At 45.5% G+C, this 26905-nt stretch overlaps 1 long non-coding RNA gene across 3 annotated transcripts in view; it reads left to right on the plus strand.

The window, feature by feature from the left end:
• Window positions 1–26905, plus strand: part of LOC135366886 (uncharacterized) — a 211484-nt gene that overhangs the window by 112276 nt on the left and 72303 nt on the right. For all 3 annotated transcript variants that reach the window (XR_010414308.1, XR_010414307.1, XR_010414306.1), the window contains exon 3: window positions 21601–21703. This is a non-coding gene — a long non-coding RNA (uncharacterized LOC135366886). The remainder of the gene's footprint in view (window positions 1–21600; window positions 21704–26905) is intronic.

Raw genomic sequence — 26905 nt, forward strand, 5'->3', positions numbered from 1 at the left:
TTTAATGAGCAACGCATCGTTGGAACAGAGTTGCCATCGATATATGGTTCACCCTTGCGCAGTACAACTATAATGCACCTTCGGTAAGCACGGTCACGCACAGGTTGCTTCTTAATGGAAAATGTACAGCATGAGTTTGCCTGCTCCGTTTCGATATACTTTTTAGAGTTCCTACTCTGTGTAATCACAGTGTGGGACTGAGTGCTCTCTGTAAATAATTGAGCTTCGACACTTCTTTCGAGGCTGAACTATGTCGGCGTTGTACTTGAAGTCGATGAAACATACCGTACAAGAATATACTCAGCGTTTAAGGTATGTTTCGGAAAAAACGTAACCAACACGCTCTATCAGTCCTATCATCACTCCTGTCAAAGGAGCATGGAAGGTCTCGAAAAAATATATAAACAAATAAGGTGGAGTATAATTTAGGATTGCGAGCCCTCGAACACATTGTATTCGCAAAAAAACAACGACTGGCAGCGCGCAATCAATCAATCTCGTGAGTCAGAAAAGCTCCTTCGTTCAGCTTCCTGCTCGTGACGTCACATCATCTGGCCAATGGTAAAGCGCCTCTTCGTTTCTTTTCTTTCTTTCTTTTTTGCACTGTGTCTCGCGCCATCCGCCGGCGAATTGCCGCATAAAGCAGTGATATTTCGATAACGACGCGACATAGAAAATGATTACGATACACTGACACACGAAGAGAGATATACCGGGAATCGTTTGAGTACACGTGACCCTGTTGCGTTTCCCTCCAACAAACTAATTCCCGTTCAAAGGTAACCTCATTATAGGATGGGAATTAGTTTTATGGCGGGAAAAGCAACAGAGTCGCTAGGCTACCCTCCTTGTTCCCGTTCCTCGGCCTACCCAGTGAGTCGTCACCACAGCCCTGCTCCACTTCCTGCAAGATTCGGGCCTTGCGTCCGCCCTTTCACCGGGCTTTCTCGCGCCATGTCGTGTCTGTGCTCCACTGATCGCTTTTCTTGCTTTATTTATTTGTTTGCTTATATTTTTTTCCTTTTTAAATGTTTATTTTTAGTTTCATTTACTCTTCCTTTTTTTTGTAGAATAGCAAACCGGCATCAGCCTGGCTGACATTTCCTCTTTTTCATTTCATCTTTTCTTTCTATTAAACATATACCCCCCTACCCCTCCGTTTACGTGAACGATCCGACGAATATTTTGTTCTTTACATCGAGGCCGATCGCTTTTGTGTTCCTACTAGAATTCCTAATGCAATTTGCAGAATCATCCGAACACTATCGTTAGCGTTGCCAGTCGCTCGGTATTTCCGCCCTACCATGTTTCTGGGTAAATATTTCGTGTTTCATTTGGCGCACTCGTGCCTCATTAACGCAATAATTAAATAAATAAATAAAATGTAATACGAGAGCAATAGTGATACATCCTGGAGCCACAGCGGCATCAAGGCCGAATAATTTCGCAACCTGCACTGCGATAATGGCAGTTTACAGGCCCCTGGATTTGATTTGATTTGTAAAAGCAAAAATGGCAATGGAGGCACCTGGAAAAGCGTTTGCCATAATTCGTTCCCTAATGTATTTAGTGTTTTTGCAGTTTAAACATTTTTGTTCTTCATACGCGGACATAAGCACGTCTAACGGTTAGTTGAAGCTCTCGCTTATCACTGCCCTTTCAAATACATGGTGTTTCAGTAACCATGTAAAAAAAACAAAAAACAAAAAGACATGCTCTTTCTACTTCTAACAAAAGACGTTACGAGAACTTTGTAAATACTGAAGTTCAATGCAAGAAAGTGAATTTATTTCAATTAAAATTAAGTGGCAAAAGTTATCTACAGAAGCATGTCGTTGATCACATTCCGAACTCTGCTTCTTCGAATTTTTTTTTCGGCATGGTCACTGAGGCATTCCTGCTCACATTCAGCGAAAGGAGACCACTTGAGAAACTGAATTCACTCTATGGGTTGTTCTTTGGCTGCACATATCTTAACTGCTCACAAACTTCACACGTAGTAATCCCATTTGCGGAGCTATCAAGTAGAAGCAATGGTAAGTATCTATCTGTACAACTGTTTCACTCCAGCTTTCAGTGTAAAGCGCCTCGTCCATCTTTGTAACGAAATTAGGGAGTGTGAATTAGTAGCACTTCCGCGGGGAAAGATGCCCTTTACGAATGGTCGCAGTTTAGACGAACAACGCCAAGCGCTGTGCAATAAATTCTTGGAACGTCAGATTTACGTACGGTCAGGATCGCTTCTCTGGAGTGCTAAGCACTCGTGCAGCGAAGAAGGCTTCCAGGGTAGATTTTACACTCGGAGTTCTCATTTCATATATTCCAAATAGCCTGTTGTACCGGCCCCCCAAAAGCTGCGCAGACAGTCTTCTTCGGATACCGATTCAATGTCTCCCCTACTTCACTGAAAGCCTACCTAGAAAAAAAAAAGAAAAAGAAAACTTTGCAAGATATAATGTGCATGATTTTGTCTAGTACGCAGGGGAGTATTATTCGGGTCAAATGTGGAGCTGGATCCATCGCAGTCTCGATGAAATTATGCATGCGGGTAGCTATTGGATCCTCTGCCTTCTAAGGACACATGGACGCGCTTGATGAACGACATCGATTATTGTTCCAGAAAGTTAGGCGCCAACTCGACATGTTGCGACCTCCCGCGCGTAGGACTTGCAGATGACACGCGTGATGCACGGCCTCGGTGCTCGACTTCCATGTACCGTAGTGCAGTTATGCGCCCAGTGGGTGGTTAACGAAGCCCCCACGAATACGAAACTCTGCCACACACTGTCTCCGCATCGGTTTGGTCTAAGTTGGAAAGAAATCAAAAGACACGTCGTACGTTTTTTTATAGACAGGGAAAGACGGAAAGACGTGCGAAAGGTGCGGGATAATATGGAATCGTAGATCATGCTGTCATATGGGTCTGTCTTAGGTGGTCCTACTAACTCAGGCGCATGTCTTCTTGGAACTGTCCATGACCAGAATGAAAACCCGTCATTATTAAAGAATGGTTGATTGATTTTATTTCAAATCAAAAATTCACCTCGCTCAAAGACGCAGTATGCGCTGAATATTACTGCCGTAGGTAAACATTAGGCGCATCCATGAGAGAGAGAGAGAGAGAGAGATACATGATGACGATGATATGGGGAGCGCATCCATGAGCTTTCCAAAGAAGTCCCAGAACATCATAGTTTCGGATTCTCCGATAGTCAGTGACGTCACCGGATTCCCTCGCATCTGTCTCCTAACAACAGCGCTCTCTGCTCTCCACGCTACGTTGGAAGACTGCCAGCAGCTGCGGTAAGGAGACGGAAATCGACCTTCGCGGCGCGATGTTGCCAGACGGGTGGAAGACTGTGTGCCCCATGGCGTCATAATTCTCAAAAGTGTAAATTAATTTTATGGTACTTCCGCATCATATGGAGGGACAATACTTTGGTAAAATACAGTGTGAGACGACGTGCAATACAATGGCATAATTCTGGTAGGATTCTGAACACACAAGATTTTGTCCACACACAAACAAGCAACATATGTTTGTCATGCGGTAAGCTCCTGACGAATGAGTTAGTATTTCCGAACTGGCCCACAAATCCATTCTGGGATATGTGTCGCTGCATGTTGTCTAGCTGCTGTGGCCAAGACAACAGGACAGTGTTCTCAGGCTGCGTGGCTCCATGGTCCAGTACTTCTAAAATGTATTAGCAGCACAAGCGATAAGCCAAATATGCAAAACGCTCATTGTTATTAGTGTGCAAAAGAAACTAGACTTTCCCTGGACATGTGTGCACACATATACAGTGAACCCTCATTATTATGACCCCCGATAATCCGACATACGCGCTTTACGACCATACTCCTGGGGAACACCGTAGTGAAACCTCTACAAATCCCCCCCCCCCCCGTTAATATGACAATTCCGCATTATGACCAAAATTTTCGGGAACGACCATGGTAACGAGGGTTCACTGTATATCACTGATTTAATCAGGAGTGCTTCCATATTTACAGCTCGTGTCCACAACATCGACGCACATCTTGTGGCTTCTGTCTCGCGCAGTCGTAACACCTTGCTGAATAAAATATTTATTTATGGCGTTTCACACCTTGCTAGCTTCCATTTAGATAAATTTGAATTCTGTCTAGCAGAATGGTCTTCTGTAATTGGAACGTTGGAATTGGAACAAGGACGCTTGCGCGTGCCTTTGATGTTGTCCATAGACCTGTGATTCCTCCAAAAATACGACATCCCCTTATAAGCTTTCAGCATGTCAACGAATGAAAAGTTAGTTGACGCGTGTTCATTAGTGAATCGCTTAACCATACATTCGAGTCGTACGAATAGTACATTTCACGTCTAATACACTGCCTTCAATATGATGCTTATTCACCGGAGCAATGCGTGCTGTCTTCTTTCGCTCTCGCTCTCTCTCTTTGCAGCAGATCCATATAACCCAGCTGCGGCGTCTTTGCGTCGTTCGTGCCAAACACAGGGGCTACAACCATACTACGCGTGTGTTCTGCCGATATGCAAATGTCTTTGATACAACCTGATTGTAGGTCTTCGCGAATTCAACGCCTTATTAGCATATCTTACGTACACTTCTCTATCTTGCCCGGCTGCTGTTTGCGCGCGATAAAGTACATCAGTAAGGGAAATCTGTGCCAACACAAGCGGGTTGCTGACGCAAACATCTCCCTCCATGCGAAATCGTCAACGATGCCCTGTGGATGACAGGTCGAGAAAGTAAAGTAAACAGGAGAAAATAAACAATGCCACTAGGGCAGAATACCCTTTCAGTCGGCTGCTGCTTACGGCAGAAGGGGAAGAGGGAATTTTGTTTCTTTGGAAGAATCAGTTACTGCTATAAGCGGTACTCATGTTGCGATATGTCTGTGAGTATAACGTGTAGTTTGGCAATTTGACAGTTTGACAAGTGCAACGGAGTAACGTTAGTAAACAAAATCGTTGTGCTATAAAAATGTGCTGTATTTTTGGGCATTAGGGTATTTTTGTGCATTAGGCCAAGGGCGTAGGGCTATCTTCTGATCCCGATCCCTGATCTTCGGGCAGTCGCACTTTGTTTCGGTGCCTCATTGTAGATTTTTCTACTTTCTTCTCTCTCCACAGTTGTTACGGATGAACATACGTGGTTGCTGATGTTGAGGTTCGGACCACGTGACAGACAACAACACCTTTATTGCGAGATGATGAATGAGAAGTTTCATCGCCAGGGGCGATACTCTAACGACAAGCTGCGTTCTATACTTATAACAAAATACATTTGCTTCCGATTTCCGCTTGTGTCGAACTAGCGCTTATATCGAATTCTTCCCCCAGGTCCAGTTCACGCCGTTATAACGAGGTTCTACGACAGTATCAGATATTCGGACGGTCCTGTTGTCAAATCTTCACAGCGGAGACACGAGTCAGCTTAAGCAGCTAAAAGTAACTTTTAAAGCTAATAGTGCTCGGGGTAAACAGGAAGTTCAAAAGTACACGAATCATCCGGGAGACCTTCTTCCTTCGGACATCAAATTACGTGGAAACCAATTGCTGTCTAGGGCGATGTTCAACATCGATTCCGGTCGTTTTCGTCGATGTAAAACGGAAGAAGGAACCAAGAAAGAAGGGCGATCAATATGGCTGATCCCTCCGGCGAAATTTCAATGTCACTTTCTTACCGTATCTACTTTTCTCGTGACGGCTCTAGCTTCGTTACCCGATTCTGCGTTTAATGGGCTGTGCGTCGTAGAACGAGGGTGACGCGAGGTTTATATAGACACTGTATCGCATGTTCCGCTATGATGGGCACTATACTGCCATTCTACGTGGATGGGATCGTCACTCAGGAGTATATAGTGACATGGATTGTCCCGTACCTTGAACGTCATACCGTATTCGTAGAATGACAAGTATGGATCACGTCATAAATTAGTTTTTATCTGTCTCGTTTGCATAAAGGATGATCGCCCTCGAGATAAAATTCGAGAAGAGTAATGTCGTTATTTGAAAATTAATAGGAAGCGTGAGGGATACTTGTCACTGCCTGAACGATGCGTATACTCAGGATGACAGTCAGGGGGACAGTCAGGATGAATAAGTGCGTGTTTCAAAATTGGAACGTGACGGGAAAACGTGCTCAAGAACTTGATTCCGGTTCTGTAATGTTTGTAGTCTGTTTAAAAACACACACACACAAAGTTGACACACACACAGGGCCGAGGCAAGTTTTATAGCGGCGACACGAACATGTAGCGACTACAGACGCCAAACGTTCAAACTTCAAAATCAAATTCCTAGAAACTAACGGCCTGATCGACCCCCGTCTGCGTCGTCAGCATCATCCTCGTCACCGTCCTTTCACTTTCCCCCAATAGCAATGGGATAGCATTCTGCTCAATGAACGGCAGTCATCCCCATATCATCGTCATCATGTATCTCTCTCTCTCTCAAAATAAAAATTAAAAAATCAAGTAATTCACGAACTTCCCAATTATGAAATTATGAACTCGAATTGTGAACTCACGAACTCCACAATTCAAATTCAAAATTCAAAACATTCAAGTAATTCACTCCACAATTGTGTGTACATAGTGTACACACCTTACCTTACACTACTCTTTTATATATCATGAACCACATTGAAGTGAGATAAAATAAAATATAAAAAAAACTCCGCAATTCACGCGAATGCCTTGCTAGCATATCTGACCGGAAATCCTTTAAGCTTTTTCGTGGATTACTTGAATTTCACATTTAATTTGCAATGTACTGTGTCGTCCGTCCTTTTACTTTGCCCAAACCCAGGCATTTTTTACAGTATGGAATGTACGAGATATTCAGCATCAGATACTACTTATTCCCTCTCCCTCTCTAGGTCTGTTTCCGACCTGCCCGTCACGCGGGTGCATATTGCTCGGAGGCAATCGGGAGCGTCTTTGGCCGGCTTCATTGGGAACAATGCAATTTTTGGTTTCACTCGACGTCTACTCTTGACATGACAGCCGGTTTCACCAACGCTGGTTAACTCTGAACCGATGCACAATGTAAAACCCCAAGACTAGGGAACACGAAAGGACAGGGTCTCGGGGTTTTACATTATGCATCATCTTCACCAGCTCGCTTGCTTCCTAGTCGTTTTTTCATTGTCTGAACCGATATCAAGGGTCGCTAAAACTTACAGTTTACACTGTTTTACATACGTTAGCTGGTGACGTAATGAATGTTTCAGTGACTGCAACTCCATTTAGTGAAGCAGAGTTAAGCGTTAAATGCAAGTTAAAGGACCTTTGATCTTGGTTCAAATGTTAATCGGTGTTGGTGAAGCAGCCAGTTTGTGTCAACTGGTTGAGCGTTTTACCGTTGACTGAGTAGATGATAATACTTCTAGTGCGTTCTTTACCACAGCAGTGACCCATTGCATCACCCTACACCTATTAACCCGAACCCGACACCTACTAACAGCTTGGGACAAAAGTTTACGGAAAACAGCACTGGCGTATTTTTCCATCCGAGCGGCCCTCTACTAGCTATCAGGAAGAGATCGAATAAGAAACGAGTGACCGGCCATTCTATCCATCTCTCAGTATGTGTGCTCGCTCCTGCTTGCTGCTATAGGGTGTTGATCCAATGGAGAAACGCGACGCCCGGGTGTTCTGTACACGTTAAGCTACTTAATTCAAAGTATTTCTTCAAACAGGACCAGATAGGACCGTGCGGAATTAAATTTAGTCCCCGTGGCTCTTTCGTGGCCCGGGATCTCTCGGCTCAAGCCATATTTTGAATGCACTGCTGCCTACTTTTCCTTTCTTATTGGCCCACGCAAGTGGCGCCTGATCGTCTAATAATTCCTTCTGCTGACGGACGTCCCCGATGTGTCCCTGCTGTGCTGCAGTCGCCGACATACGCCATCTATTGTTGCACTGCGAGCGGTACGCCGGCTCCCGTGCTGTCCTCGCCACAAATTTCACTTCCCTAGGCCTTCAGGGAACTTTCCCTGGCGACGCTCCTGGGACCTGTCCGGCACTCCAGACAGTGGAAGTCACCCGAGCCCTCCTGTGTTACCTGAAGGACACTGGGCTGCTCAGCAGCCTTCGAGCCTTGGGCCACCCCATCAGCCACCCCATCGTCCCCTGCCACTTTCTCTCTTTTCCTTTTCTGCTTCTCTTTCCTCTTTTTCTCTTTCTTTCTTTCTTTTTCTTTTTTTCTCTTTTGGGAATAGCAAGTCGGCCTTGGCCTGTCTGACCTTTCCCCCTTGCTTTATCTTTAGTAAACATATCTCCCCCCCCCCCTGCCCTGACGCAGCGGAACGTACAGGATAAATAGACGGACTATAATAAATAAATTGATTTATGTGTCAGCAATGATCTGCTGAGATTTTATCGTGCGGCTATTCCTGCGCCGAAGCATCGCTGAAGATGTCGATATTGCCCAACGAGGAATGACAATGTTTCGAGAGCTCGTTTAAGGGGGACATTCCTAGCGCAGTCTCTGCAGTCGTTGGCCCTTTAGCCGATAAGCGATCTCGACTCCTTCTTCGGGTCGAAGGAGAAATTCTATTCCACTCTTAGCCTTCGGCAGAAACCGAAATGATCTCTCCTGTAGCAGACAATGGGGGGCGCCGCTCATGCAGACATCTCAATGAGAATCCTCTTCTACGAGGCGTAATACGGAGTTCGTCTGGAGTGCATAAACAGCCGCAGCAGCAACGGCCACCGTCATCTTGGCGACTAATGTCGCGGAAGAATGTCGGCAAAATATATATATATATATATATAAATAAATAAAGGGGAGAGATTGAATTAATCAGACGACGAATTCGGCTTCTCCCGTAAACAACCCCCCCCCCCCCCCCGCACGCGCACACACACACACACGCACACACATCGAAAAATAGAAAAGAAAACAATGTTTGTAGTGTCACCATATATTTTGTTCGAGTAAAATGCTCGAATGTAAGATATATATTTCAAGACAGAAGAATTCCGCCCGCGAGTAAATGGACCAGTATATGTTTTCCTCTATTAAAAAAAAATAAAAATAAAAAGAAAGTTTGTGAGTGTGTATAGAGCTACGGTAATGAACGTGGCATATTGCCCTGAGTGCAGTCGTCCTCCGTGTAGAGGACGGTGGTCTTCCTATACATGAGCCCCGACCGGCGATGATGGTATGCCACGGAGAGGCGATGACGGTGGCCTGCCTCCATGGCCGCGCCGGTGGAACTGAAGCCGGTGCTCCACGCGCGTGGCCATCGTTGTCGTCGTCGTCCGCTACAGGGGTCCCCCGGCCGTCAGATGCGTTGCGGACGCATCGCAAGAGCAGGGAACAGCGGGAACAGCGGGAACAGGGGCACGACACACGTTGGCGGCACTTCAGTGAGGATGAAGACGGGGAGAGCATCCGTGTGTAGGTCATCCTTGTGGTAGGTGTGGACGGGAACAGCGATCCGTCGCAGAGAGAGTGAGGCGCTCGGTGTCGTGGTCCTGGGGTGCCGCGACCGGCACGGGAGCCGAAGCTCGATAGTCCCAGGTGGAGTGAGTGAGGTGCCGAGACGGGCTTAAGCGTGCCGAGGCGTCGGCTGCCGCGACTGCCGCAACCGGCAGGTGAGCGCAAGGCTCGAGTGTCGCGGCCGGCAGTGAGAAGCGTGAGAAGACTTGAGCGAAGAGAGAAGCGTACGTGAGAGAGAGCGAAGAGTGCGGTAGGAGTGAAGGTGGGCCGTGTGTGCCGGAGGTAGTGCTGCTCGATGGCGTGGTCAGGAATTTGGGATGGTGAAGGGCCGAATTGCTCCGGACGTGATGTTCTTTGTCCGGGTCACCAAATGTAGAGGACGGTGGTCTTCCTCTACATGAGCCCCGACCGGCGATGATGGTATGCCACGGAGAGGCGATGACGGTGGCCTGCCTCCATGGCCGCGCCGGTGGAACTGAAGCCGGTGCTCCACGCGCGTGGCCATCGTTGTCGTCGTCGTCCGCTACACTCCGGACTTCAATGCTGGTCGTACCGTCAGCTGTCTTCCCGATCTGTGCAAAACGGGAACTCGGTACCGCTTTGTGAAATGCGGTTGAAATGCGACAGTGCTCGCTTGCACAGGGCCTGCAGCAGTACGGCTCGAAATCGTATGCTCTGCTACTGAGGATATTCCTTTATACTTAATTTTGTGCGTATTATACATTCAACAATGGAAAATCACGACAGGTATGCTGAAGTCCTCCTGAACTGCGCGCGTGCGTGATTATGCCATAAGCGGAAACAATGAGCGCTGTATACGTTCTGCCCTGTACAATGTGCTATCATGAGACGATACGACGGTCATATGCCTCGTACGGGAATGTAAATTAATAAACATCTTGAGACATTCAGCGGGTCTCCTGTACCTCCTTTGTGCCATGTTAGGCTTGCCGTTCATTTAATTGCACCGTGTTTACAGGACGTAGTAACTTTGAAGTGACGTTTCGTAACGTGCAGGCCATGCAATGAGGAGTTGATAATAATGACCACCCACGGCGAAAGTCGACTGAAGCCGAATGAAAGTATTTTGGGCATATCGCCGTGATGTGCAGTCTTTGGTTCCAGCCCGTTTGCGTTCATGTCAATGCGCAAACAAAATTTGTCAGACTGCGTGCTCGTTTACGTAATTATTACGTAATGATTCAGGGTTTTGATTCAGAGTGCGTAATAGCAACACAGCTTTTGCAGTGGAGCAGGTAGCATCAATGGTGGGTTGCTGAAAGCTCCAAGGTTTACTTTATTTTACTAATTTAGTAATGAACTACATTTTTTTTGTGGGTACTTGTATTTTTTTTTTTTTTTCACGGCGAGCACGGGTAGGACTCGAGGGGCTCTAAGCACGTGCGTCGCGCGGTTTACTCCTGTAAAGACTGCCTCGCCGCTTATCACGTGCGCATGCGGGAACAACAACCTTACAAAGCGCAAATGCTTTGGTGCTGCATCTGGTACTTGTGTCGTATGTATGTGTGTGTGTGAATGAGAAGAAAAGTAGGAGAGAGTGTGATTAGAGTGAATGCGTGTCCCGTCAGTCAAATGAGGCCCTCGGGAAGTCGTCGGAAGAGCAGATGACAGCGTGGTCGCCGCTGGCTGTCTTTTTAGATGACTGCCATATTTCAACTGCGTTGGTCTTTCGCGAAACAAGTAATTGAGAAATAAAAACACAAACTATTGTTTATCATGGTACAAGTTTTCGTGCAATGAGCGGCATTTAATCCGGTACCAGTCCACTGCTTTAAAGCGTGTATGCTAATAAACGGCAGTTTTAGTGTGTGTGTGTGTGTTTTATTACTTGCATTGACCGTACGTCTAGCCAAAGTTTTCATATGTCCCGATCGCTCCCTCGCGAAATGTAAGATCGAATGATCTGAAGAACGAACTGTAAAGTAAAACTCGAGTCGAATCGTGCGGGTGTGTATTCTCTCAACGCATTTCTTAAAACAGTGGTGCGGGTGTAATTTACTTTCTTTCTTTTTTCAAATATGTACGACTGATTTTATTTAATTTTTAAAAAAATTGCAATTGAGATTTTGGCTTCATTAGTGCGAGGGCTGCACTCCACATCACTTGCACTAGTTATTTTGGTGGAAAACTTATGGAATGATGATGGCAATGAAGAGGATGGTGATGATGGCGATGGTGATGATTAGTGGTGGTGGTGATTCCGACAGAAGCAATTGTAAACACGCACTGAGTTGTGACGGAACACGCAAACAGTCGAACAGCGCAAAACCCACAAAACGCTTACAGGCTCGCAACATGTTGTCTGCGTCAGTGTCCGGAAAAATTTCACTAAGACTGGAATGTTTTGCATTTGAATGTATTTTATGTTATATAGATGAAGACCCCCTCACGGCTTCAATGGAATGCTCTATTACGTTAGAAGTGTGCCATAGTGGCTATTCAGCTATGAATGTAACGCGTTGCACGTTGAGTAATATACAGCTCAATACCGAAGCTAAGCAACTGTTTCTTCCCGTATCGCTGACAAGTAGTAAACGAAATACACAATGTCTTTGAGGTATTAGAGACAGGTCTCAGGATTATACTTAACAACCTACACTCATCAAGTAGCGTCATGTTTTATTGTGAAACAGGAAACCTTAGGAAACCTTATATAGGAAATCTTTTATAGGAAACCTTACTCAGTCCCGGTTTTTACAAATGGACAGTTTCATCCAGTCCTCATTTTCACCACATTGCCATGCGCAATTTTTTTTTTTTTTACGTTCCTCATGTTGCAATGAAGATAAAAACAATGAAGCTTTCTACGTTTATTTTGCACAATATTTGATGTAGTAGTCTACAATTTGTTCAGGTGCCACCTGAAGAAGTACACCTGCTGTACCAAACAAATTTATCACATGTACAAATAAATTGGCGCCTGAATAAAACGTAGACTGGTTCATGAAAGCGTGTGCAGAATAAACGTAGAAAGTTCAGTTCTCGTTACATTTATTGTGCCTGTACCATCGAGAACGTGACTTCATTTTTGATATCTCCCTCATGTTGATGAGAAACTTCTTTCAGTCACTAAAAATCTTCTTTGTGTGTGTGTGTGTAAAAAACCCGAAGCGTCTAATTATACTCTGTCTTCCTCTTCCTGTCGTCTCCAATGAAACGCAAGATCTGTATATTGGAAAACTCATCTGCTAGAGGATTTCATTCCACGTACGTGCAGAATATGAAAGGCAATTCGGCTATTCTTGACCTCTTCAATATTAGCTCTGCAAATTGATATATGCATTCAAAGGTGCCCTTCATCTGTTTTCTTCAGACGTCATCTTTAAGAGAGGTAGAGTAGAAAGTGAACATGGAACTATAGACGTACTTTTTTTAAAGGTAGGAACACGACGGCAACGAAAAAAAAATTTTTTTTTCTTCTTCCAACGTCCCTGGCACTCATTTCTGGTGGTGCTGCAACATCACCGCCAGCGCCACTATATCAGTTTCGCCATCGCTTTCCCTCTTATTACATTGAACGAAATGAATAATGATTTGTATTTGTTATTCCAAGCTATACCAGTGTGTACTGCCCTACTCTTGTGACCTCATGTAACAGCCTTCCGAGGGGGTATCTATTTATTTTGTCAGGAAAAGTCAGCCAGAAAGGACGGCTTGCTCTTCCTCGTTAAATAATTCCCTAGTGGCTCTTCCGGCATTGTAACGAAACAATGACGCAGTGTTGTTACCGCGCACCCTGAATATACTGTTGCGCGCGTTGCCGTCCTGGCAAACCTTTATGACTTCGATAATTAGGAAGGTAAATGTTGCAAGAAAAGCGACGAAGCCCCACCATCCTGCTCAGGGTGTGTGGGGGGGGGGGGGGCGGGGGGGATCTCGGAGAGAAATATAAGAGAAGGGCACTTGCGCCATGTACTAGGTGAACAACAGGGAGGAGAACGCCAAGACCACGACAGCTTTCTTCAAACAAATGCCGAGAAAGCGCCCCGTGAACTCTGACCCGAACGCAAAGCCCCCATTCCCAGGTGCATGTCATTCGCATCCGCAGCCGGTCATTTTAAACGACACCACTGGAGCAACGTTATTCAATGAAGGTAGCTAAACCTCAGCTGTGGGGGGTCTTCTTATGGCATTCTGCAGCCATAACGTCTCTTGTACAGGTCACGCTACAAAAATGTTCATTTACAATTTCCCCTGGTTATTTCTTATCTCGGTACGATTGTGCGTCTTCGCCCAAGATATCTGTTAACGCCTTAAAACAGATGGCTCTTCGCGTCAACGACGATGAACGTCACGAGCATCAGTAAAGATCATCTCTAACCAGAAAGACAAGATGGAGAAAAAGAGACGGGAGGTTCCGCTTCACTATCACCGCTTCGTGCTGTAACAGTGCAGCGACATTATCACTACGCGATAAAAGAACCGGAGGGAGACGTAGCGCTTGACTGCTTCTCCTGCGTACATTGCGCCACTGCAGTGAAAGCACGCTTTACAGGCAACAGTCACAGGCGCACGGGACGCTATGCTTCGTTCTCTATTCAACATGAATTTCGCTTTTTTTTTTTTTTAATTCTCTGTTCCGCAATTCTCCATTTACACGAGCCTTTTTCGTAGTGTGCGCAACAGGTCTCTCCGTTCGGTGTGCAAAGCCCCTGATTATTCTACAATAAGCGACATTCACAACGTCACAACCTTGACATTTCGCAACATGTGGGCTTAACTAGTGTCTATATTTGTGGCTTCATTACTGAATTCCTGCTTCTTCCCGATAAAGAAAGTCGTAACTGCACTCAAGCGGCGTTACTTTAACCTAAAGAGGAGGTCTTGCTTTGCACAAGTGGCAGCGCCATTATCAGAATTGTCCCGCTGTGAGGACCAGGCAGCATGCAAGCAACTAAGAAAACCATATCAGAAATTAACGGTTAAGCGCTTCCCTTACCCAAGAGCGCAGCGTTGCGTAAAGACTAAAAATAACGCCCACTTAATAACTGGGCCTTGCACGTCTCTGCGTAAGCGCTCTTAATTCGGTTTAGCTTCCTAGCCCTTTGTCGCAGGTGCTCTGCAATTTGCGCTCCTTCTTTCTGTATTGTCATCAATTATGTTTCCATATTTACCTAACGAGAGATTACGGGCTTTGGGGGTGCCAGCACCACACACGCGCATTCCATTGGATCTGCAAATGAGAGCCACCTTTAGCAGCAGCGAGAAGGGTCGCGTAAACAAAGCGGACGATATTCCAGAGTCCGGCTGACCCAGCATCTTATCGATTACGGAAAAGATAACCGCATGAAATGGTGGAAGAAGAAATGAAGAGTACGGCTCACGAAAATGATGATCAAGCGTAATGCAAGAGCTGAAATGAACCCTCGTTAATATCTCTCAGTCCGAATGGGGAAAGATAAAAGGAAATTCGCTTTTATCGCTGTCGGTGAACTTCTTAAATCGTATCACGTTTTCTAAGCACGTACTTAAAGAGGCACTGAAGCGCAAAGTATCCGCCTTTTGGAATAAGAGACGCCGTTACCTTTCACAGCAATACAAAGGAACGGTGTTCTTCGGTTACTTCGTTCGTGATTGAAGTGCGAAGGAAGCAGCAATTTGCGCTTTTCCTCTTGTCGCCTTCTCAAGAGGTGCGACACGGCGATGCGGATAGGTGGTCCAATCGTGACGCTAAATTGTTCGCGGAGACCAATGAGAGGTACCTTACCGAACCCGTGCATTCACACGAGAGACATCCTCACGGAAGATTCTAGTGGGAGAAGACGCAAAAGAAACTGCTCACGAATTAGGCCCAAGTTCCGCCCGTGTTATGTTGAGCATTCACAGTTGAGCCCTGCATGGGCCGACTTTTCCGGGCCCGACCCAGCCCGGGCGCATCGAAAAATGGGCCGGGCCCGGACCTTCATGTTTTTATGCGGCCCGGCCCGACCCGATGGTCTGGTGACTCAGCGCGTAGATCCCGGCGTAGTATTTTCAGACGTGACGTATGCGTTTCTAGCGCTTATCACACAAATTTATAAGTAAATTTATAAGAAGAAAAGACACGGCTACAAACATACAAGAACTGTCGGTTTGACACCACAACAGCTCGAGACCAAATTGAATCCAGGACGCACGCGGGCAAGCAAGCGCGCGTTACCGTTAAACTACCAAGGTTTTGTGGATGTAGAGGATGCCGTCGACAAACTCCTCCCAATCCTTACCCCTCTCACCAAGCTTAGCGAACGTGTTCGTGAAATACGTAAGGAGTCAGGAGCAATGTAAAGTGGCTTTGAGGATGTTACAGAGGATGTTACCTCCATTGCGGGGAATTAGCTGTGTGACCCGGTCGAGCCTGCCTCTCGGAAACACATCCAATAACAAGCCCGGCCCAGGCCCGTGCAGGGCTCTAATTCACACGGTTCCAGCATATCGGGAGAGGTGTACTGGGCGCTTGGCAGGCGACACCTCCCGTGTTTCTTTTTCTTTTTTTCTTGTCGTCTGCTGCGGAACATCTTCTGGCTCAGTCGCCGGATGTTCCCCACGGCTAGTACTGTACACGAAGATACGACGTTGAGCGTTTACGCTCATATCACAGCAGAAAGCAATGACGTTCTTCGCATATTCGCCTGGAACATCTCGGGAATATCCGGGGAATACTTGAGGAGAAGATGGAAATGGAAGGGGGAAATGAGGCTCCCTACGGCGCTTATGTAACGAACGGCGCAACGGTTGGATCCCGGTTATGAGTACTTGTCTGTTATTTATTATTTTTTTTTTCGTAGAATGAAAATCCATGGCCGCGGTAACAGCGATGTAATATAACTTTCAGTAAATCATTTTTATTGGTACAGATATTTCAAACGTTGAGGTAAAAGAGCAACATTACTTCGCATAGCGATGTGAGCTTCTAGGTTCGCTAAAATATGCACTTCATAATGCCCTGATGCACCTCGTACGAAAGTTTATTACCGAAGGATTACCGTGTCTGAGAATGCGTAGAAGTATCGGTTAAAAATGTAATTTTAAAATCCGAAATGCTGCGAGCAACGTATACAGAATTTATCGCGCATAGCTTTCGTCTCTTTGCTATTCCGTACCCGGTATGCAGCCTAAGTGCACAAGCATAATCTTATCCGCATCACGAAATAGCATGACGTTCTTACTTCGTTATTGAAGCGCTTCCAAAAAGTAGCGCTCCAATAAGTACCTTTAATAATGCAAGAAGGAGAATGTAATAATGGATGGAGGAGACGCGCGGCGCTGAATCATTCAATGCATATTTTAAGTCTGTATAAAAGGGGGTTATAATGAAAATGTCGCGCAAGAGAGCAGCAGTCCGGGCAGGCTTATCTCGAACGAAAAAGGAAAAAAAGAAACATCTTATTCGCGCGCGAGAGAGAGAGGAAAACGAAACAGCTGGCGAAACTATTTCATGCAGGAAATTCCCTCTATAAGGTTCAAAGCACATACGACGCGTGGAAGCCCCGAACCCACCTCAGTGCCGCAGACATTCTCGACAGTTTAGTAACGCTATTATCAAACAAGAGCTCATCAGCGTATCGCTAAGGTTGCGCAAACCAAGCATTGATCGCTTCTTTCAGAGCTCCGGTAAGAGTAATGGTTACAGCATGTATACATGGTTGGAATCTCGCACAAACAGAATGTACAGGGTGAATTTAGCAAAGGTTACACTTTCTTTTAAAATCAATCAATCAATCAGCAAAGGTTACACATTTTGATCGCGTAGTAAAAATAGAAGATGACGTTCTGGCGCTTCAAACTTTGCAGACTGATAGTTAGTTGCCTGAAGTTTCATCCATATTTCTTTCTTTCTTTTTTTCAAATGGTCAGGGTGTTGTTTGTTATTCAGGTGGATACGACAACGTAGACATAACTACCTTAAGACTTAAATGCTACCAATTTGTAGGACAAAAGTTAGAAGCAAAGCAAATTCTCGCGCCATGCATTTCCTATGGCTTATCGATGACCCTCTGTTTACCAACATGTGACGTCACGAGAAGACTGGCTCGAGGTTATATTTTGCCGTGGTGGGCAAGAAGCGGGAAAAACGCGTTGGCTGATAGGCTGATAAAGCTGATAGTGCGCACCAGCATGCTTTGCGCGGCAGCGTTACGTAATCAGTGATGTAGCCATGTTTTTTTCTTTGTCTGCTTCACGTCCACATTACGACGTATGGGTGGCGCTGCCTCGAAACCCTGCATCTGGTTGTTCGTTGTTCCACAGGTTTTGGTTTTGCTTCGTCTCCAGGTAGTGCCGCCTATATGTGGTGGTATAAACGTGAAGCAGACAGAGGAAAAAATGGCTTTTACGACTCGATCGAAGTGTGTAACCGTTGTTAAATTCACCCTGTAGATACTTTGGAGTAGATTTACATACAAATAGAGGGTGCGACAAGTGATTCAATCGTTGTACATTTGACAACAGCAGAAAATTACTGGCGGAAGCGCAAATACGGTTCTTACTTCTACTGCAGACGAACCCATTACTTTACATTGAACGTATTAAACATATTTCGTTAGCGATGTGCTGGGTAGGGAAGTTTACTGCGTATCCACGTGGACGATGTCCCTACGGATTCTAGTGGAAGGAAAAGTAACTAAACTTTTCACAGTGCAAAAGTTTCACCAAGTGTAATGCTGAGCATTCGCACCGTTCCAGCCAGAACATTGGGCGCGCACAATTAGCAGACGACAGCGTCTGCATCTTTTCCTGTCGTCTGCTTCGAAATATCCTGTGGCTACACCGCAGGGCATTTCTCACGATTAGCAGAGCGAGCGTCACCTATATGAAGAAAGCCTGTTTAATGCCTCCTCTCCTGTGGCGCCGTTACATAGGCCCATAAAAGTCTGGATTCAGTCAATTGCCGTAGACGATTTCAAACACGGGCTCTCTGTGGCTACAAGTGATCATCTCCATAGCTACGGTCGTGATTGGCGTACTCTTATTTGTTGCGTTACGTCGTATGATCGATCAAACTTTGTTCCAAGGCTGTGTTGGCAGTGCATGCAAAGACATGGAGCACTCGCGCTTACACGGCAGCCGAAAGCAATGACGTTTTTCGCCTCTTCCGCTGTAGTATTCCGGGAATGTCGATCGGGTGGAGACGCTCTGGACAAGGGAGAGAGAAGAAATACGTGTTATTGCCTTCTTTTTTTTTTTTTTTTACGAGTCTACACTTCCGAGAGATTGCCTCAAGTGCCCAAAAGGCCCTCGAGCTTTTCAAGAGCTTGGTGAGAGTCATTCCAGCCAGACAAACGACAATTTTTCATCCAGAAGATAAACACATAGGAGCAACGGCATTTGCTACAGAAGCGTAGAAAATGAAAGGGAACGGCAATAACTCTCGCTGTTTTCATAGTTTGTTGCGGGCTAGCTGTTACTGGCGTTCGCCCCGAGTGTTGTTCGCGACATTAACAACAACAGTCAGCAAAAGTACTCCTGCACCTTCGCTCCGAGCAGATGTTTGTTCAGGAGAACGAGCAGAGCCATTAACTGCAAATGAAATTAAGAGGAACTTCACTCTGCGAACTGCAACGTGGGCGCGTGCTGCTGCATCTGGAAGAGAATAAAATCCTCAAGAACAGTGACAGAAGCAGTTACTACATGTTTGCCCCGTTGCTGCGCTGTTTTGAAGCCAGTACACGCAGTGCGGAGGGTTTTCTGCTGATATAGTTGCCAGACAAGCTAGATATGTCGTGACAGATGTTATTAAGCTACTTAAAATTAAAAAGACAACGAACACCGCCTCTTGGCGGCTCACGCGAAGTTAGCTGTTACGCTCGCGAATTTCGGCCAATAGGCCTCGCGCTATGCATCATGGAAGGGATTATCTACAGGACGTCTTTTTTTAATATTTACGGATTTTTTTTAGAAAAAAGCTATGGGAGCAGCATAGACGGCGTTTGGGCAGTTGAATTCTATACTCTAAAGAAAAAGAAGGAGTAAAATGGGGAGTAATTGCAGCGTCTAGTCCCTACACTCTTAAAAAAATTGTGTACTTTAAATCCTTTTTTTGCCACATATATGACACCCTTTTGGAGAGTACAATTACGCTCAAAAGGGTGTCTCCTCACACCCTCAAGGGAGTAGCATAACACCTTTCTCCCTACTGGAGAGTAATATTACTCTCCGGCAGGGAGTAGGCGTTATGCTACTCTCTATGCAGGAAATGAAAGGAAGAATCTTAGGAGTAAGGTAAGAAACGGGTACAAGTTACTCCAAAAAGGTATTTACGTTATAGACACCAAAGTCTGGCTTTTAAAAATAATTGTAAGATATCGAGTTACTCCTAAACGTATTAAAGGTACAGTAAATTGAGTAGAGTACATAAGTTACGTCTGCTGGAACAGCAGCAATCGTTGCATGCTCCCACACAGGTCCCCCCACCTCCAAGTTCACTGCAACATCAGTTCCCTTTGCTTCGCTTCCTTTCGCTCTCGAAAAGGGGACGCTATGGATGGCAGCTCATACAATTGTTATACCTCAGCGCACTATCTCCTAGATATACATGCTTCGGGGACCGTCTGTTCCCGACAGCGAGAAAAGAGAACGAAACTTCGCCGCCCCGCCCTTCTTTTGTCGAGCCCGGGGTGACTTCGCGGACGTTGTTGTTCCCAACACAGTTTGTGGTACAGCATGTAGCTTAGCTGGTAACTTAGTTTGTCCCGTTAAAGGGGTACCGAAGTGCAAACTTCCCCTCGCGAAAGATACGGACGTTACTTTGACACAAAGGAGGATAAGAGTTTTGAGAAATGACGTTACTTTCACACAAACACAACAACGACAGGATTCATTAGTCGCGTCGTTAGTGATTTATGACCAAAAGAAAAAAGAAAACGCAATTTACGCTTTCGTTCTGCGTCTCCTTCTGAAGAAGGCCGGTATCGCGGAGCGGGCTCTCATTGGCCGCTCTCAAACGATTCGTCCAATCATCGCAGGAGATCGTTTGAAGAGAGAGACCGATCCGGGGCCTCTCCGCATTGTCAAATTTCTTGAGAAGGAGGTTAAGAGAGAAAGCGCAAACTGCACGGAGGACGCAACGGATTTTTTTTACAGTTCAATGTTAGCGCCGCGAAGCAACTATGGCTATGAGCGGCGTAAACACGTGGACAGCAGGAAGGAGTGGGGACAAGGGGGTTAGTATGCGTTTTGGGACGACTTCAGAAGGAGCTGTGCCGATATTCGTCTCGAAGACTCTCTGGATGATTCCAATTCCTTTTGTATCGCAGTCAGGGTAACGGCACCTTTAATTCCGCGAGGATAAATGTTCGCGCTTTAGTGCGCCTTTAATAACTCTCGCTAATTTGATTACGATGATTCGTGTACAAGCGTCGTGGAAGGTTGATCGGGACTTTTTATTTCTCTAAATACAATGGAAAATTCGGGAAGCACCAAACTACGTCAGTTTTTCAGGGTATTCACCGTGCGCATCTAGACACCGAGCTGCCATCGCAGTGGCAGTCTCTTTGATGCATTTGGCGTAGCAACAAGTGGGCTGCTGTCGCAGCCACTGCAGGACAACTTTCTGGAGCACTTCATTTGCGTGGAACGTTTTTCTTCCAAGGTGCTCTTTAAGGGGCCCAAACAAATGGTCATCGCTTGGGGCTAAATTCTGGGCAGTAAGGGGCGTAGGACAAAACCTCCCCAACAACACCGAATATCCTCTGGATGTACGAAAAATCTCCCAACGGATTCGCACGTCCGATGCATATCTGAATGATATCCATCGGACGTACGAATCCGTTAGGACGTTATTCGTACATCCAGAGGATATTCGGTGTTGTTTGGGATCCCGGTGCATTTCGGTCAGGGTTACTACCGTCAAATTCGCCGTGTGAGGCTGCGCATTGTCTTGAAGAAGAATGCCCCTACCGGACAACATCCCTGGTCTTTTCTTGGGAATGGCACCCTTTACCAACGTGGAGTAGTACCGGACATTACCCGTGACACATCACATGGATGACACCCCACATGTCCCAGGAGAGAGTTGCATCTTGCTTTTCTTTGGCGGCGGGGAAGCCTTATGTCACCATTCCATGCTTCTTCTTTTTGTCTCTGGGGTGAAAAGATGCATCCAAGTTTCATCACATGTGACAATTAATTGCGAAAATTTGTTCCCCTAGGATTGAAACCGGTCCAGCAGCTGCTCAGAGTCTGTTATGCGCGCTCCCTTCTGGTCACAAGTGAGACGTCTGAGAACCCACCTTTCACAGACTCTGCGGAACAGTAAGTCCTCGTGAACGACTAGAGAGTTTTAGTGCGTCGTACGCTATCGCCTTTGCTTACTCAAAGGCGTAAATACCTTTTCGAAATAGCTTCGTAACGGACACTAATATTATGCTGGGCTACAATGTCCCGAACGTTTACTCCTCGGTTCTCGAGGATGGCTTGCACAACGCCTGCCATGTTCATTGACGTGACTGCAGTCGCACGAACCTGTCCAATGTGGTTCATTCGTCACCATGTCTCGTCCGTTCCCCCAAGCTGTCTGCACCATTCGTACACTCTTCCTCTTGGCCTCGTTTGTTCCTCATACAGTGTTTGTAATATTTGAAAACCCTCAGCTGTTTTGACATTCTCCTTCACAAGGAACTTGATTATGCATCGCTGTTCCACAGCTACAGGCACACTGCTCCCCGCCATCCCTCTGCTTCGCTTTCCCTTTCCCTTTTATCTTTCCTTTTCCTTTTTTTTTTCTGCCAATAAATCTTCTCCCCCTCTCCGCCAGGATAGCTGCTGCACGTGCCATTGATCCGAGAAGGATTGCGCTTCGTCATCCGAAAGTGTTATTTAATTACATTTGCTAACTGATTCGTACCGAGCAAAAGTCTGGGTCAACATTGAAGACCCTCGTAAATTGATATTTTCCCTCATGCACATTCTGTGTTATGTGTTACTGTACGTTACCGTTCAAAGAATTCTAGAGAACCTAGCCCGTAAGTTGTACTCGTTTTAAAGTTCCGTGAACTTTAATCCAAGCTGTGTACCTACGCGTTTAACGCAATTAAGGCGTGTTCTCCAATGTTGCGTGTATAGCACTTCAGGGTCAAGAATGTTCACTGAAGGGAAGCCGATCCATTCACGGACGTCCCTCGCTATAGTCAAGTTTGCTGCGTCTTCCCTGATCAAGGAGCATGCAGCAGGGTTCCCCTGGGGATAGCACGCTTCCCACGCAATGATCTTTGTTTAATTAAAAGCTCTCCGAACAAGCAGCCGTCGGTGAATGGCTTAATTACGTTGTTCAAATAAAGGCTCGTCGGCTCATTGGCTGTGCCTGGTGGCTTGAATTTAGCCCCCGCACTCTAGCGTGGTGTTTGTTGGATAACATGGTTTACCCGTATTCGATTAAGTCCGGGAGAATCCGGTTAAGGGTACGCGCCTCTTGTTTACCTGGTATATTGGTGTTTCGGGCTGTGCGAATAGTCGGATTTGTCTGTTATCGAAGCGAATAAGCGTATATTCGATTCGAAGACAGAACCGAATATGGTATTGTCGAATACCGGGTAGAGTAGTTGAGTTTTGTCGAATCCAGGCGATTTGTGGTTGTATTGCGATAGAGGAAGAAAAGAAAAATGGGGACGTAAGTCACAAAGAAGTCAGATTGGCTACCCCAGACCACTTACCCGCGGTCAGTTGAAAAAAGAAAACTGTTAGAGTCTCGGTGTATCGGGCATGATTCAACTGCATGTAACGCCAACCGTGGCCCTCTGCCGGGGGTTTACGATATCTTGGTGGATAAGTAGGCTGATCTGTACCTTCGGGCCCATTGTGTACTGATGATGCCACCTGAATAGGTCGCCGAAACGTCTACGTTTCTAATTCCCCCCCCCCCCCCTCTGTTGCGTTAAGCCGGAGATTAAACAACTTTTAAAGTATGCCTCTTCCCGGTTTTTGGAATATATGTCAAAAAAACGAAAAGGAAGGAAACCCGGTATTTGGGGGACGAGAGACAAACATCCCGAACTAGTTGGAACAGTTTTCACAAACGAGGGACCAGAAAGTGTACACAAAATGTCAACCAGATGCGTTTCTTCAAGGAAACGTAGGAGCGCTTTCATTGCAGCCGCTTGATGATGGAATGGCTGAGGACCCAGAAGCTTTATAAGTTCAAATGGCGGGGCGTCCAGGCGAGCCGGACGGGCTTCCAAACCGAATATATTCGAATGGTTCCCAAGATGCACACGTAGCGCTGGAAAACGTCAGAAAAGAAGGTATAAAACAATGTGAGTGTTGCTTCATATATACAGATCCGCATGCGTCTATCACCTATTGTTGCGTAGTGTCGCGCCTGGGTTCCAGGACGCAATGAGGAGGCGCCATGTGGTGACTGAGGCCAGTCTAATAATGTCAAGTGGCGTAACACAAACAGACGAACACACCACAAGTGAAAGGTGCATGGTTCGATCCCCCCCCTCCCCCCGCTGTCTGGCTTTGTCGACAACTGCCATATTTCAATGTTTTCCTTTTCTTCCCGTTTCTCTCTGTACCTCTCAAAGCGTAAAAAAAAATAGAAATAAGTGTCATTAGCGCCGCAGCAAAGTTATGCGCTACCTCTTTTTCGCGGTTTTGCGTTTGTTGGTCGCTGCACCTCGGTTGACGCACCTTTTCTTATTTATAGCTCAGCAACGTCTTAGTTGCAAAATAAAAAAAGAAAAAGAAGAAAACGCGAATACCTTCAGTCCTCGCTGCAGATCCTGGGTAAAGAATTTACTCGGAGAATTTTTGTCCGTTAAGAAGCGCCGTCGTTCGAGAAGAGTGGTTTAAGTTTTCTCTTGTGCACCTTCCCCCATTCCTTCCCAGGAATGTGGTCATTGCAAGTCCGAGTGGTCCATACCACGTGCCCAGAAAGACATTTTCGAGGCCCGCTGTCGCTTATTCTGTGGAGGTTTTATCGCTCTCCAGGATTTTTTATATTTTTTGCTAGTTGAACGGGAGATTGTTTTTATCAGTTTTAGGCGCTTGCGAAGAGAGAAGAGAGAGGCCGTAAATAAATAAGCTGGTTTGAGTTCGTTATAGCGCTTCGTTATAGCCGAGCCATCGTATTGTGGAATGCGATGCACGCGCAACGTTCCTAAAAGAAAAGTTTTCTTGAGAATGCGACGCTTCTCTTTCTTTATGGCGCTCGAGCAAAATAACTCAGGTTCGGTAGCTCCGCCTCCTTATCTGGTATTCGCCAGTCAAGTACGTAGCTCTTTTTTTTTTTTTTTTGAACAGTAGCAAGTTAAATGTTGGCTGACAACATAGCTGCGATTAGGCGCATGCTCAGAAACCCTCTAAAGCATGCACTACTTGCTGCTACTTCTTCTTCGCCTCTTTCTTCTTATTTTCTTCTTCTTTTTCTTCTAATATCTGGCTGACGATGTCATAATTCATAACTCACGATAGCACTATTTGAGAACAAACAGTACTCAAAAGAGAAGGGTTTGCTCTACTAACAACTAGGTGATATTTTGTATATAAAAAACAATAATTTCGAGAAGTTGCTTTGCTTTTGTTGTTCTCTCCAATAACAGTAAAATTTGTAGCCGCATTGGAATTACCTTAAAAAGAAGAGATACCAAAAACGAGAGAGGACTCTTCTTTCGCTCTTTCCGATTCGTCTTTATTTTTTCTTCTTTCTCTTTATTTTTCCTTTTCTCCCTTTTCCTTTTTGTAAGTGGGAATAGCAAGTCGGCTGCTGGAGCCAGGCTAACCTTTCCCCTCTTTCGTGTTTTTTTTTTTTTGTTTCGCAATAAACCTATATCCCCCCCCCCCCCCCCCGAGAGAGACCTGCTGAATGTGTAAACGCGAAAGCATGCACAAAAAAGTCCCTGCTAAAATATTCTGCCTCTTCGTCGCGATATCGTTTCTGTACGCTCACGATAAGGAAAATGAAAGGCGACGAAGCCCAAAGCGTCTTTTCATGCCACAAGAAAAATCTCTTTCGGACGGAAAAGTAGCTGCATAATAATAAAACTTAACGCACAGTGAGTGCGTTTATCCGGCTTACCACCAAAAAGAGTGACTTTCCCATCGAAGTGCTCGCCAGAAACGCAGCAGCCACATTGTATACAGCGAAACAGCGAACTGTGATGAACTTACAAGAGCGTTTTGCGCGTCATTTGTAAAGGTAATATTAACAAGCAAACAACACAAAAGGAGAGTTCGTGAACAGTGATCTAAAAGCGCGAAGGAGGTATACATATGACAAGGGGGCATCTCAATTCATTTCTCCGATGATACAACGGCATACTCTTATGGTACAGCTCCCGTCAACCTTAATAGTAACACGGAAAAAAAAAGTCTAATTTCCGAGCGCGATAACAGCCGGTCTGGGAGCACTGGGGGAATGTTAATTGAACAAAATCCTTGCGGTAAACTGCCAGAATAATTTTGTTCAATTAAGATTTCCTCATGACCGAAGAGTTGCTGTAATCGCGTTCGGGAACGAGACCACATTTTTTCATTGTTAATATTAAGATTGACGGGATCTGTACAATCCTTAGATTAGTCCAAGGGTGGAAAAGTAAATTTATCTCCTTTCGGGACTGACTGCATGAAAGCTTATGGGAAATCTAGGCGGTAAAATAAACGGTAAATAGGGAAGTAAATTTCACGTTGGGGGACTAAAATGGAAAGTGATTGCAATCTGGGGGACTACAAGCCGTAATTGCTCTTCAATTCTTCAATTTCTCTCTCTTTCTTTGAGAGTGTTGACAAAAACTGCCGTATAGGAAAATGTCCAACGGCGTATTCGCGCACTATTTGTAATACTTCGTATACCATGTAACGCGTTAACTTCGTGGTTTGATAACTAATTATAATTCAGGGGCACTTTTACATTTGAGCCCCACGAGAGTTTACAGTACTCGAACACTTTCCGACTTTCCGCCGACTTTCAAAATATTTGAATCGAAAGCGATACGACCATTATGGCTACACACGAACTTGTGTGTATAAGCCTTCAAATCTTTTTTATTTATTTTATTTATTATTCCTTCCTACTTCTTTCTTTCTTTGATTCTTCTCTTTTCTTTTCTTTTTATTTATTTATTATTTATTATTTCTGGAATAGCAAACCGACGTCCCGTTTGGCTGACCTTTCCCCGTTTTTTTTTTTTCCTTTTTGTCTAATAAATATATCCCCCCCCTTCAAATATCACCAACAAACGCTCCTATAAGTCCTAAAAGTGAAGAACCACGACCACCACGCACTATAATACATAATAATAACGTTACCAGAGGCATGGACGAACGGGTTGAGGCGTCCCACTCGTTGGTGGTGGTAGCCAAGGTCGTGCTGTAGACTAGGAGGTTGTAGGTTCGAACCCTACCACCAGCTGTGCTGTCTGAGGTTTTCCCTATGTTTTCCGAAGACTTTCCGGACGAATGTCGGCACAGTTCCCCCTGAAGTCGGCCCAGGACGCATACTAACAGCCCCTGTCCCCC

This window comes from Ornithodoros turicata, chromosome 8 (assembly GCF_037126465.1).
Source record: "Ornithodoros turicata isolate Travis chromosome 8, ASM3712646v1, whole genome shotgun sequence".
In the NCBI taxonomy this organism is placed as follows: domain Eukaryota; kingdom Metazoa; phylum Arthropoda; class Arachnida; order Ixodida; family Argasidae; genus Ornithodoros; species Ornithodoros turicata.